A 13667-nucleotide genomic window follows, 5' to 3' on the forward strand; every position below is an offset into this window, starting at 1 on the left:
TTTTTTTTTTTTTTTTCGAGACGGAGTTTCACTCTTGTTGCCCAGGCTGGAGTGCAATGACATCATCTCAGCTCACTGCATCCTTCATTTCACGGGTTCAAGTGATTCTCCTGCCTCAACCCCCGAGTAGCTGAGATTACAGGCATGCGCCACCATGCCTGGCTAATTTTGTGTTTTTAGTAGAGATGGGGTTTCTGCATGTTGGTCAGGATGGTCTCGAACTCCCCATCTCAGGTGATCCACCTGCCTCAGCCTCCCAAAGTGATGGGATTACAGGCGTGAGCCACCACACCTGGCCCAGAAAAAGACCATTTTCAAGCATTATAGTAAAATGGATTCAAGGAACAGTCATCAATGGCTGCTAAATCTTGTGAGGAGGTCTGATGAGGGACAGGTAAATGTCTCCTTGTAAATTGCTTATTCATTATAAGGTGAAAAATAATAACTATACAGTGGGGAAATCAAGCAAAGCCTTGACTGGGTGATCAAGATTATCATTACTCAGGGGCAGATAGACATCTTATTCCTCCAGGTATGATAGTCTGAAAAAAATACACTTTCATTTTTCTGGTATTCTGGCCCAAATGCCTAACTTGAATCTAATCAGAAGGAAACATTAGAAAGACCCAATTGAGAAACATTCTATAAAATAATGGATATGCACTCTTAAAAATTACAGTATCATGAAAGACATTCTCATTGCAGAAATGAGGAAATAAAAAGAAAGAAAGAAGAAGGAAGGAAGGGAGGGAGGGAGGGAGGGAGGGGGGGGAGCCAGGCGCAGTGGCTCATGCTGTAATCCCAGCACTTTGGGAGGCCGAGGCGAGTGGATCACCTAAAGTCAGGAGTTTGCCACCAGCCTGGCCAACATGGTGAAACCCCGTCTCTACTAAAAATACAAAAATAGCCGGGCGTGATGGCGGGCGCCTGTAATCCCAGCTACTTGAGAGGCTGAGGCAGGAGAATTGCTTGAACCCGGGAGGCATAGGTTGCAGTAAGCCAAGATTGCACCACTGCACTCCAGACTGGGCGACAAGAGCAAGACTCCATCTCAATCAATCAATCAATCAACCAATAAAATAAAACAAAATAAAGTGAAAGCAATTAAGAAAGTAAAAAAAATAAAAGAGGCCAGTCGCAGTCACTCATGCCTGTAATCCCAGCACTTTGGGAGGCCAAGGCTGGCGGATCACTGGAGACCAGGAGTTCCAGACCAGCCTGGCCAACATGGCGAAACCTGTCTCTACTAAAAGTACAAAAACTAGCTGGGCGTTGTGGCAGACGCCTCTAATCCCAGCTACTCAGGAGGGTGAGGCAGGAGAATCACTTGAGCCCAGGAGGCGGAGGTTGCAGTGAGCCAAGATTGCACCACTGCTCTCCAGCTTGGACAACAGTGATACTCCGTCTCTCTTTTTTTTTTTTTTTTTGAGACAGTCTTGCTCTGTCACCCAGGCTAGAGTTCAGTGGCACGATCTTGGCTCACTGCAACCTCCATCTCTGGGGTTCAAGTGATTCTCCTCCCTCAGCCTCCTCAGTAGCTGGGATTACAGGCATCTGCCACCGTGCCTGGCTAATTTTTTTTTTTTTTTTTTTGTATTTTTAGTGGAGACAGGGTTTCACCATCTTGGCCAGGCTGGTCTTGAACTCCTGACCTCGTGATCCACCCACCTTGGCCTCCCAAAATGCTGGGATTACAGGCGTGAGCCATCATGCCCAGCCGATACTCCCTCTCAAAAAATAAATAAATAAGGCCAGGCACAGTGGCTCATGCCTGTAATCCCAGCACTTTGGGAAGCAGAGGCAGGTGGATCATGAGGTCAGGAGCCTGAGACCAGCCTGGCCAACATGGTGAAACCCCATCCCTACTAAAAATACAAAAAAAAACTAGCCAGTGTGGTAGCACATGCCTGTAGTCCCAGATACTTGGGAGGCTGAGGCAGGAGAATCCCTTGAACCCAGGAGGCAGAGGTTGCAGTGAGCGGAGATCATGCCACTGCACTCTAGTCTGGGCGACAGAGCAAGACTCCGTCTCAAAAAAATAAATAAATTAATTAAAAATAAATAAATAAATAAAATAATGGCTACTCTATAGGCAGAGCAGCCCCGAGGGCTGATGGTTGGCTATTTTTATGGCTAGTTCTTGATAATAATGCTAAACAAGGAGTAGATTATTCATGAGTTTTCCAGGAAAGGGGGAGGTAAGTCCTGGAGTAAGGTCCCTCCCCTTTTTAGGAGACCACATAGATTAACATTTTTTTTTCTTTTTTTTTTTTTTTTTTGAGACGGAGTCTCGCTCTGTCGCCCAGGCTGGAGTGCAGTGGCACAGTCTCAGCTCACTGCAAGCTCCACCTCCCGGGTTCACACCATTCTCCTGCATCAGCCTCCCAAGTAGCTGGGACTACAGGCGCCCGCCACTATGCCCGGCTAATTTTTTGTGTTTTTAGTAGACACGGGGTTTCACTGTGTTAGCCAGGATGGTCTCGATCTCCTGACCTCGTGATCCGCCTGCCTCGGCCTCCCAAAGTGCTGGGATTACAGGCGTGAGCCACCGTGCCCGGCCTTTTTTTTTCTTTTTGAGACAGAGTCTTGCTCTGTCATCCAGGCTGGAGTATAGTGGCATGATCTTGGCTCACTGCAACCTCCACCTCTCGAGTTCAAGGGATTCTCCTGCCTCAGCCTCCCAAGTAGCTGGGATTACAGGCACATTCCACCGTGCCCAGTTAATTTTTGTATTTTGATAGAGATGGGGTTTCACCTTGTTGGCCAGGCTGGTCTAGAACTCCTGACCTCAAGTGATCCACCTGCCTCGGCCTCCCAAAGTGCTGGGATTACAGGCATGAGCCACCGCACCCGGTCCATATACGGTAACTTCCTGGTGTTGCCATGGCATTTGCAAACTGTCATGACACTAGTGGGAGTGACTTTTAGCATGCTAATGCCTTATAATTAGAGTATAATAAGCAGTGAGGAAGAGCAGAAGTCACTTTCATCTCCATTTTGGTTTTAGAGGGTTTTAGCTGGCTTCTTTAGTGCAGCCTATTTTATCAGCAACATCTTTATGACCTGTGTTTTGTGCTGACCTCCTGTCTCATCCTGTGACTTAAAATCCCTAACCATCTGGGAATGCAGCCCAGTACGTCTCAGCCTTATTTTACCCAGCTCCGTTTCAAGATGGAGTCCTTCTTGTTCCAACGCTTCTGACATATTTCTCCCCTACCTTTTACAAGAGAACGCTTAATTTTTTTTTCTTTGAGACAGAGTTTCACTCTTGTCAGCCAGCTGGAGTGCAATGGCACAATCTCAGGTCACTGCAACCTCCACCTCCCAGGTTCAAGTGATTCTCCTGCTTCAGCCTCTTGAGCAGCTGGGATTAAAGGCATGCACCACCACACTCAGCTAATTTTTTGTATTTTTAGTACAGATGGGGTTTCACCATGTTGGCCAGGCTGGTCTCGAACTCCTGACCTCAAGTGATCTGCTCATCTTGGTCTCCCAAAATGCTGGCATTACAGGTGTGAGCCACTGCACCCGGCTACATCAGGGATTTTTTTTTTTTTTTGAGACAGAGTCTTGCTCTGTTGCCCAGGCTGGACTGCAGTGGCATGATTTCAGCTCACTGCAGTCTCTGCCTTCTGGGTTCAAGCGATTCTCCTGCCTCAGCTTCCCAAGTAGCTGGGATTACAGGCACATGCCACTACACCTGGCTAATTTTGTTATTTTAGTAGAAATGAGGTTTCACCATATTGGCCAGGCTGGTCTTGAACTCCTGACCTCAAGTGATCCACCTACCTCAACCTCCCAAAGTGCTAGGATTACAAATGTAAGCCACCACACCTGGCCGGCTTCAGGATTTTTTAAAGCTCCCTGAATGATTCTTTTTTTTTTTTTTTTTTTTTGAGACGGAGTCTTGCTCTGTCACCCAGGCTGGAGTGCAGTGGCGCAATCTCAGCTCTCTGCAAGCTCTGCTTCCCGGGTTCACCCCATTCTCCTGCCTCAGCCTCCTGAGTAGCTGGGACTACAGGCACCCGCCACCATGCCTGGCTAATTTTTTGTATTTTTAGTAGAGACGGGGTTTCACAGTGTTAGCCAGGATGGTCTCGATCTTCTGACCTCATCATCCATCCGCCTTGGCCTCCCAAAGTGCTGGGATTACAGGCGTGAGCCACCGCACCTGGCCTAAAGCTCCCTGGATGATTCTAACATGCAGCCACTGTTGAGAACCATTGTTTTAGTGGGCTGTCTCTATGGCCAAGCCAGACTGGGGACAAAGATCAAATCCAGACTGTCAGACCCCATTCCAAAGCCAAGATAGCTTGGTTCACAGGCCTAGATAAACAGGGGTTACCTTCATCACATCCTATAGCCTCAGGTGATCCACCCACCTTGGCCTTCCAAAGTACTGGGATGACAGGCATGAGCCACCATGCCCGGCCAGAACCCTTAATTCTAAGGGTTGTAGAGGGACAAAGATCCATCTTCTGTAACTTCTTTAGGCTGAATAGGGGTGATGATATTCCTGCCTAACTTTTAGGGCCTCTTGTATTCCGAGTAGAGAGGAGCTCAGTCAGAAAGCATCGGTATGTCAGGGGCCATTCATAACACTTGAGTTCTGACAAAATGTGATATCTGGAAGATTAATAAGTATCCAATTTAAGAAAACATTCAGTAAGCTTATCTTGCATTCTTACACAAAGAATACAACAGCAATATATTCCACAATAGTAAAGCAAAATAAGCAAAATTATCCCAAGTAAACTAAATGAGACGGCTTTCTATGAACTGGGCAACTATTGAGCCAACCTAATATGAGATTGCTGGCTGATTCCGATATGTGCCCAGAATTAGAATGTTGATCCAGATTTTTATATTATCCATCACTGCAACCTCCACCTCCCAGGTTCAAGCAATTCTCCTGCCTCAGCCTCCTGAGTAGCTGGGATTACAGGCATGTACCACCATGTCCAGCTAATTTTTGTATTTTTAGTAGAGACAGGGTTTCACCATGTTGGCCAGCCTGATCTTGAACCCCTGGACTCAAGTGATCCACCTGCCTCAGCCTCCCAAAGTGCTGGGATTACAGGCGTGAGCCACCACACCTGGTCCATTAGTCAAGTTTTATTCCTTAAAGGAAAACATGCCATTCCAGTCAATACCTTGGTAAAATAACCAGTTTCTCCAATTGTGTCCTGTTGCAAAAGAAAACATTTTTATAGCACTTATGCAAATAACTATATTGCCATAAGTTAAGAATATGCTCAAGTAGCGAGGCGCGGTGGCTCACGCCTGTAATCCCAGCACTTTGGGAGGCCAAGGCGGGCAGATCACGAGGTCAGAAGATCGAGACAATCCTGGCTAACGCGGTGAAACCCTGTCTCTACTAAAAATACAAAAAAATTAGCCGGGCGTGGTGGCGGGCGCCTGTAGTCCCAGCTACTCCGGAGGCTGAGGAAGGAGAATGGCATGAACCCAGGAGGCGCTGCTTGCAGTGAGCAGAGATCACGCCACTGCACTCCAGCATGGGCGACAGAGCAAGACTCCATCTCAAAAAAAAAAAGAATATGCTCAAGTAGTTTCCAAATTCTGGAGAAATCAGGTAGAGACAAACAAATGTGCTCCAAATTTTGTTTACAGAAATATAGTTTACTTAATTGTTGAAAGCTGTAAATAGCTCAAGAGAAAAGTTTTTGTGGCTCCAAAGTCAGCCAATTGGTGCTGCAGTCTATTTCCTGTGGGTTGGGGGTCTCCTCAGTATCTTACCTTCATAGTCACCAGGAAGATGTTACTGGAAAGGGGTCCCTGATCTAGACCCCAAGAGAGGGTTCTTGGATTTGCGAAAGAAAGAATTTGAGGCAAATCCACGGAGTAAAGTGAAAGCAAGTTTATTAAGAAAGTGAACAAATAAAAGAAGGGCTACTCCATAGGTAGAAAAGTCTTTTTTTTTTCCCTCAGCCCCCAAGTAGCTGGAACTACAGGTGTGTGCCACCGTGCCCAGCTAAATTTTTTTGTATTTTTTTTAGAGATGGGTTTTGCTATGCTGCCCAGGCTCCTCTGTAACTCCTGAGCTCAAGCAATCCACCTGCCTCACCCTCTGCAAGTGCCGGGATTACAGGCATAAGCAACAACACCTGGCCGTGGTTTTAGTTTTCTTCTCCTTTTTTTTTTTTTTTTGAAATGGAGTCTTGCTCTGTCGCCTGAGCTGGAGTGCAGTGGCAGGATCTCAGCTCACTGCAAGCTCCGCCTCCTGGGTTCACGCCATTCTCCTGCCTCAGCCTCCTGAGTAGCTGGGACTACAGGTGCCCACCACCTCGCCCAGCTAATTTTTTGTATTTTTAGTAGAGATGGGGTTTCACTGTGTTAGCCAGGATGGTCTCGATCTCCTGACCTGGTGATCCACCCACCTCGGCCTCCCAAAGTGCTGGGATTATCTTTTCTTTTTCTTTCTTTCTTTCTTTTCTTTTTTTTTTTTTTTTTTAGACAGAGTTTTGCTCTTATTGCCCAGGCTGGAGAGTTAAGCGATTCTCCAGCCTCAGCCTCCCAAGTAGCTGGAATTACAGGCACCCGCCACCACGCCCAGCTAATTTTTGTATTTTTAGTAGAGATGGGGTTTCACCATGTTGGCCAGGTTGGTCTCGAATTCCTGACCTCAGGTGATCCACCTGCCTCGGCCTCCAAAAGTGCTGGGATTATGGGCGTGAGCCAGTGCACCTGGCCTCAGCCTGGCTTGCTCCTTCCTTCCTTTCTTTCTTTCTTTCTTTCTTTCTTTCTTTCTTTCTTTCTTTCTTTCTTTTTCTTTCTTCTTTCTTTTCTTTTTCTTTCTTTTTCTTTCTTTTTTTTTTTTGAGACAGAGTCTCTCTCTGTCGCCAGGCTGGAGTGCAACTGCATGATCTCAGCTCACTGAAACCTCCGCCTCCCGGGTTCAAGCGATTATCCTGCCTCAGCCTCCCGAGTAGCTGGGACTACAGGCGCATGCCAACACACTCAACTAATTTTTTTGTATTTTTAGTAGAGACGGGGTTTCACCATGTTGGCCAGGATGGTCTCGAATCTCCTGACCACGTGATCCACCTGCCTTGGCCTCCCAAAGTGCCGGGATTACAGGTGTGAGCCACCGCACCAGGCCCAGCCTGGCTTTCTTAATTCACTGTATTTAATTTTCTCCGTAGCCCAAGCACAGTGGCTCACACCTCTAGTCTCAGCACTTTGGGAAGCCAAGGCAGGAGGATTACTTGAGCCCAGGAGTTCAAAACCAGCCTGGGGCAACATAGCAAGACCTGTACTTAAAAAATAAAATGACCAGGCATGGTGGCTCACGCCTGTAATTCCAGCACTTTGGGAGTCTGAGGTGGGTACAAGGTCAAGAGATGGAGATCATCCTGAACAACATGCTGAAACCCTGTCTCTACTAAAAATACAAAAATTACCTGGGCATGGTGGCACTCACCTGTAGTCCAGCTGCTCAGGAGGCTGAGGCAGGAGAATCTCTTGAACCCAGGAGCGGAGGTTGTGGTGAGCCAAGATAGCACCACTGCACTCCAGCCTGGTGACAGAGGGAGACTCTGTCTCAAAAAAGTAATAATAACAAAATAAAATAAAATTAGCCAGGCATGGTGGTGCATGCCTGTAATACCAACTACTCAGGAGTTGGAGGAGGTCAGACTACAGTGAGCTGTGATTTTTTATTTATTTTTTATTTTCTGAGATGGAGTTTTGCTATTGTCCCCCAGGCTGGAGGGCAATGGCAAAATCTAGGCTCGCCGCAACCTCCACCTCCTGGATTCAGCCGATTCTCCTGTCTCAGCCTCCTGAGTAGCTGGAATTACAGGTGTGTGCCACCACACCCGGCTAATTTTTGTAATTTTAGTAGAAATGGGGTTTCACCATGTTGGCTAGGCTGGTCTCAAACTCCTGACCTCAAGTGTTCCTCCCACCTTGGCCTCCCAAAGTGCTAGAATTACAGGCGTGAGACACCGTGCCCGGCCAGTGAGCTGTGATTGTACCACTGCACTCCAGCTTGGGTGACAGAGTGAGAAGACCCTAAATCAAAAATAAAAATCAATAATTTTAAAAATAATGATGATTTTCAGCATAGAGTGATGCAGGGGAGATCATTGCAGAGAATACTGCCAGCCAACACTAGCAGGATACCTTCAAGTTAACAGTAAGCTAGGCTGGGAAGGTTTTGTTCTTATGTCCAGTTTAGAAATGGGCAAGTGAGTTAAGCCTCAGAGTGGTTAAGAGCTTTGCCCAAAGCCAAACATAACCTTGGTGGTGGGGACAGGTGGAACTGGGGCTTGAACTCCAGTCTAATCCTCTCTCTGCCCCACCAAGCTGCTCCTTAATCTAATTAAGGAGGTATCTGTTTTCTGAAGTTGCAGAAGCCCCACCCACACACTCTCCCATTGCAGGACTCGGATACCAGGGGCAGGAGGGGGCGCAAGGGTGGGGGAGGTTCCACTGGGGACTCTGGAAACTGCTCCATCCTTCATGCCCCCACACAAGGAAAAGGAAGAGAAAACCCTCCCTTCTCATCACTGTCTTCCTTTCTCTGGGATGTGCCCCTAGCAGAAAAATAGAGGAGCTCAGGAATTCTGCTCTTTCAGGGAGGCCCAGCCCTTTTCTTTTTCTTTTTCTTTTTTTTTTTTTTTTGAGACGGAGTCTCACTCTGTCGCCCAGGCTGGAGTGCAGTGGCGCAATCTCGGCTCACCACAACCTCCACCTCCCAGGTTCAAGCAATTCTCCTGCCTCAGCCTCCCAAGTAGCTGGGACTACAGGCGTGCACCACCATGCCCAGCTAATTTTTTGAATTTTTACTAGAGACAGGGTTTCACTATGTTGGCCAGGCTGGTCTCAAACTCCTGACCTCGTGATCAGGCCTCCTCAACCTCCCAAAGTGCTGGGATTACAGGCGTGAGACATCCTGCCTGGCCCCCTTTGGTCTTTTATCCCAAATACACAATCAATTTTTTCCCTCCAGCAGGACTCCTTGGAAGTGAGGACCTTGTAGCCATCTTCTCCCATTCCAACTCTTCACTGCAGCCCTCCTCCCACGGATTAGGCAGCATCTACTGAGTTTGAGCTCTTTTCCCGACAAACAAAAGCCTTTGAAAACAGCAAGAGGGATTGGGGTTAGAATTGAGAGAGGACTTCCAAACTGCTTCAAACTGCTTGTAGCAGATGGCCAGAAAAGGCTATAGATAGCATATTCTTTTTTTTTTTTTTTTTTTTTTTTTTTTGAGATGTACTCTCACTCTGTCGTCCAGGCTGGAGGGCAGTGGCGCGATCTCGGCTCACTGCAACCTCCTCTGTCCCCTGGGTTCAAGTGATTCTCCTGTCTCAGCCTCCCAAGCAGCTGGGATTACAGGCGCCTGCCACCACACCTAGCTAATTTTTGTATTTTTAGTGGAGACAGGATTTCACCATGTTGGCTGGGCTGGTCTCAAATTCATGACCTCAAGTGATCCGTTCACCCAGGCCTCCCAAAGTGCTGGGATTACAGGCGGGAACCACTGTGCCCGGCCATGTATTCTTCTTGAAGACCCCTCTGGAAAGTATCTATCATGACCTAAGGGAAATGCTGTCGGCAAAAATGTTTGGGAGCATGACTGTGTGTGTGATGTGACTGTGGGGAAAAGCTGGAGATAGTCCCTCTAAGCATCAGGATAGACCAGAGGACTTGGCAAAGTTGTTGGGCATCAAGTCACCTCTTGTTTCCTCCTCTGCCTAAGAAGAAATCTGTTGACTGGTGTGAGAGGAGCCGGAGAGGGAATGCGGCTTTCTCAGTCAGCTGTGAGTTTGAAGACTAAGTGAACTTCAAAAGCAGGGTCCACGGCGGGGAGGCAGCAGCCAGCCCTGTGAGTCACCCTGACCTGGCTGCAGAGCTGGGCCAGAATGTCTGCGCCAGCGAGGGGGATGGGGATGGTGGTGGGGGTGGCGGTGAGTCACCAGTGGGGACTGGAAGAGCAAGCAAACCCCAGATGCTCTTCTGCTGTTACAGTTCTCATTCCTGAGGGCCCCGTCAGAACCCAGGAAAGGCTGGGAAATGGGACCCGGGGTTCTCTTGCGATGGTACTGCCCATCAACCATTCTCTGAATCTCACTCCGCTGATTACCTAACTCCTGTAACACCTCAGAAACCCCCCAACCCAACCCAACACACTCTTTCTTTTTTTTGGCAGGGGACGGAGTCTCGCTCTGTTGCCCAGGATGGAGTGCAGTGGAGTGATCTCAGCTCACTGCAACTTCTGCCTCCTGGGTTCAAGTGATTCTTCTGCCTCATCCTCCCAAGTAGTGGGGACTATCGGCACATATTGGCCAGGCTGGTCTCAAACTCCTGACCTCGTGATCTGCCCTCCTCGGCCTCCCAAAGTGCTGGGATTACAGGCGTGAGCCACTGCACCCGGCCCCCACACACTCTTTCTACCTGTGTGGGTGTTGGGCTAGTTGGGGTGTCCTCCTGACCCCCATCTTCTGTGTCCTCTCTGACCCCTCACATGCTAGCAATTCTCCATAGTGAAATGGGAAGAGGGAGGCTCTGCTAATTCCAGAGCCTCCTCCTCCCCACCCCCAACCCCAAACCTGCACAGAACTCTGCACACAAGGGCGCTTCTCCTTATGGTGTGGACAGGCTGGCTTAACTGCCAGTTGGATTTATTGAATGATTTTGATCAAGTCCAGCAGGCTCTTCCAATCCTCAGAAACTTCCCGGGGTCATCTTTTCAATTTCCTGCCTCCCAGTATGCCTTTTGGGGGAGCTGTGGGAACCCCTAGGAGTTTGGCTTCATCTCTGATCTGTCCTGACCCTCCTCACATGTTCTGTTGCTTCTGGGGAGTGTGGAACTTGCAGACTTGAGCAGGGTCTCTGGGCTTGGGGGCCCTCCCCACATTCCCTGTTCCTGCCTGCCCTGCTCTTCCCTGCCTACAGGGTCCAGGCCACATTCTCTCTTGTCTGTTCACTGCAGGGCATGAGGGCCAAAGATCAAAGAGAAATGGGGATGAGGCTGCAGAGAAGGGGGTGGAGTGGTGACTTAAAGTACACTTGCTTGGCCAGTCCCAGTGGCTCACGCCTGTAATCCCAGCACTTTGTGAGGCCAAAGCAGGCAGATCACTTGAAGTCAGGAGCTCAAGACCAGCCTGACCAACATGATGAAACCCCATCTCTACTAAAAATACAAAAATTAGTTGGGCATGGTGGTTCTCGCCTGTAATCTCAGCTACTCAGGAGGCTGAGGCAGAATTGTTTGAACTGGGAGGTGGAGGTTGCAGTGAGCTGAGATCGTGTCACTGCCCTCCAGCCTGAGAGACAGAGTGAGACTCTGTCTCTAAATTAATAAATAAAATAAAGTACATTGGCCTTCAGAGCAGCCCACCCCCAAATCCACAGAGTACAAGGCAGGGGCTCATGGCTGCTAGAGCCCATCACAGAGCCTTCCTTGACTCCAATTTGGCCCCAGACTCAGGGTTCCCAGGGAGTGTTCACTTTTCTTGGATACCATTGCCTCCAGGCAGGAGGCAGGTTTGAACACAAGCCCTTCTGAGCTCATTAACTGTGTTGCTCAGCAGAAAACAAGATCACAAGCAGCCCTCACATCTCCCTTGGAGGTCAAATCTGAATCGATGTCTAATCTCTGCCCATTGGCAGCTGGGAGATGGAATTTGGAGAGCTTGCTAAGGGAGGAGTTTTTCTAGATGGTGGAGAATGGGTGGGTATGCAGAGGAGGTTTCCAGGAGGCAGAGGTAAGTGACTCTCCTAGTCCAGGTACCTCTCATCCCACACACACACTTAATTTCATGCTGGATCTGCTCCTAGGTTAGGGTGTTCACCTGGAAAGGAAGGTGGCCTTTATTAGGACCTGGAGCTAATAGGCAGAGCATGAGCTTGGCTGTTTATGGTCCCAAGTACCCATGGTGGCGGCAAAGGAGGAGCCTGGAAAGAAGGCCTTGGAGGTCTGCCAAAAATGCAATCTGTGCCCTGCCCCTTCTAGACTGAGAGCCCCTGTGGACAGAGCCACGTACTAAGTACTTGGAGAAAGGCAAAGGGAGTATCCCAAGGAGTCTCCATTCTGAGGGGGAGACACAGCCCTTAGCCTCAGAAAGCCTCAGTGTGCTGGGGGGACATCGCCTCCAGCTCTCCTCCTCCTCTCAGAGAGCTCCCAGGCAGATCAGGGACAGAAAGCCCCTGCCTTGGAGTGGCTCCTGTATAATAGAGAGGCACAACATAACTCCAAGGTCTTCGCTCTGATAGAAGAGACAGGATGACATACTTCTCTTGTACAGGACAGTAGGACATATGAGGAGAGGGGCTCCTAAATCTCTTTAGATAAAGTTGTAACTACCCCACCCTCCTGTGAGCCCCCTAGGTACAAACATGTCTCTTTCTCCCACTTTATCCTGCCCCTGAGCAGGAAGACAGCTTGAATGTATGTTCTCAGTTTATCCAGCTGTCCCTAGGAAACCCCCATCCTTCATGTTCCCTCAACATTCTTGAGCCCTTGGGACACCTCTCTAGATAATGTGATGGGGGCATTGCCACATCACCAAAGCCATCGGCCACTGTCCAGAGCTGGGAGTCAGATGACTGTGGACCTACTCTCTCCTACCCAGAAGTAGCCTGTTGCCTTGTGGGAGTGTCCCCCTGCCAGTTAGTGCCACCCTACCCCAAGTCTGTCCTCACTACAAGTACCCTTTTTTTTTTTTTTTTTTTTGAGACAGAGTCTTGCTTTGTCACCCAGGCTGGAGTGCAGTGGCACGATCTTGGCTCACTACAACCTCTGCCTCCAGGTCCAGGTTCAAGCGATTCTCCTGCCTCAGCCTCCCGAGTAGCTGGGACTACAGGCACGTGCCACCATGCCTGGCTAATTTTTGTTTGTTTGTTTTTGTTTGTTTGTTTTGAGATGGAGTCTCGCTCTGCCGCCCAGGCTGGAAGGCAGTGGCACCATCTCGGCTCACTGCAACCTCCGCCTCCCGGGTTCACGCCATTCTCCTGCCTCAGCCTCCCGAGTAGCTGGGACTACAGGCGCCCACCAACATGCCTGGCTAATTTTTCGTGTTTTTAGTACAGACGGGGTTTCACTGTATTAGCCAGGATGGTCTCGATCTCCTGACCTCGTGATCCACCTGCCTCGCCCTCCCAAAGTGCTGGGATTACAGGCGTGAGTCACTGCGCCCGGCCCCCTTTCTTTTTTCTTTTCTTTTTCTTTTTTTTTTTTTTGAGAGAGTCTCTCTTTGTTGCCCATGCTGGAGTGAACTCGATCTTGGCTCACTGCAACTTCTGCCTCCCAGGTTCAAGTGATTCTCTTGCCTCAGCCTCTCGAGTAGCTGAGATTACATCCGTGCACGACCATGCCCAGCTAATTTTTGTATTTTTAGTAGAGACGGGGTTTCACCATGTTGGCCAGGCTGGTCTTGAACCCCTGACCTCAGGTGATCCGCCCATCTCGTCCTCCCAAGGGCTGGGATTACAGGCGTGATTCATTGCGCCTGGCCTACAAGCACCCCTGCTAACTGAGGGCAACTGTAAAGGAAGTAGGGCATAGAAGAATAGTAGTGGGCCCTGTGCCCAGAAGGGAGGAGGAGGAAGAAAAAAGGGGGTACTTAGGGTACCCTACCCACAGGCAGGCCCCAGACAGCAGCTGGAGATAGCCAAATGTTAATCACCAATTAGCACAGTT

This window comes from Nomascus leucogenys, unplaced genomic scaffold, assembly GCF_006542625.1.
Source record: "Nomascus leucogenys isolate Asia unplaced genomic scaffold, Asia_NLE_v1 Super-Scaffold_258, whole genome shotgun sequence".
Taxonomy (NCBI): Eukaryota; Metazoa; Chordata; class Mammalia; order Primates; family Hylobatidae; genus Nomascus; species Nomascus leucogenys.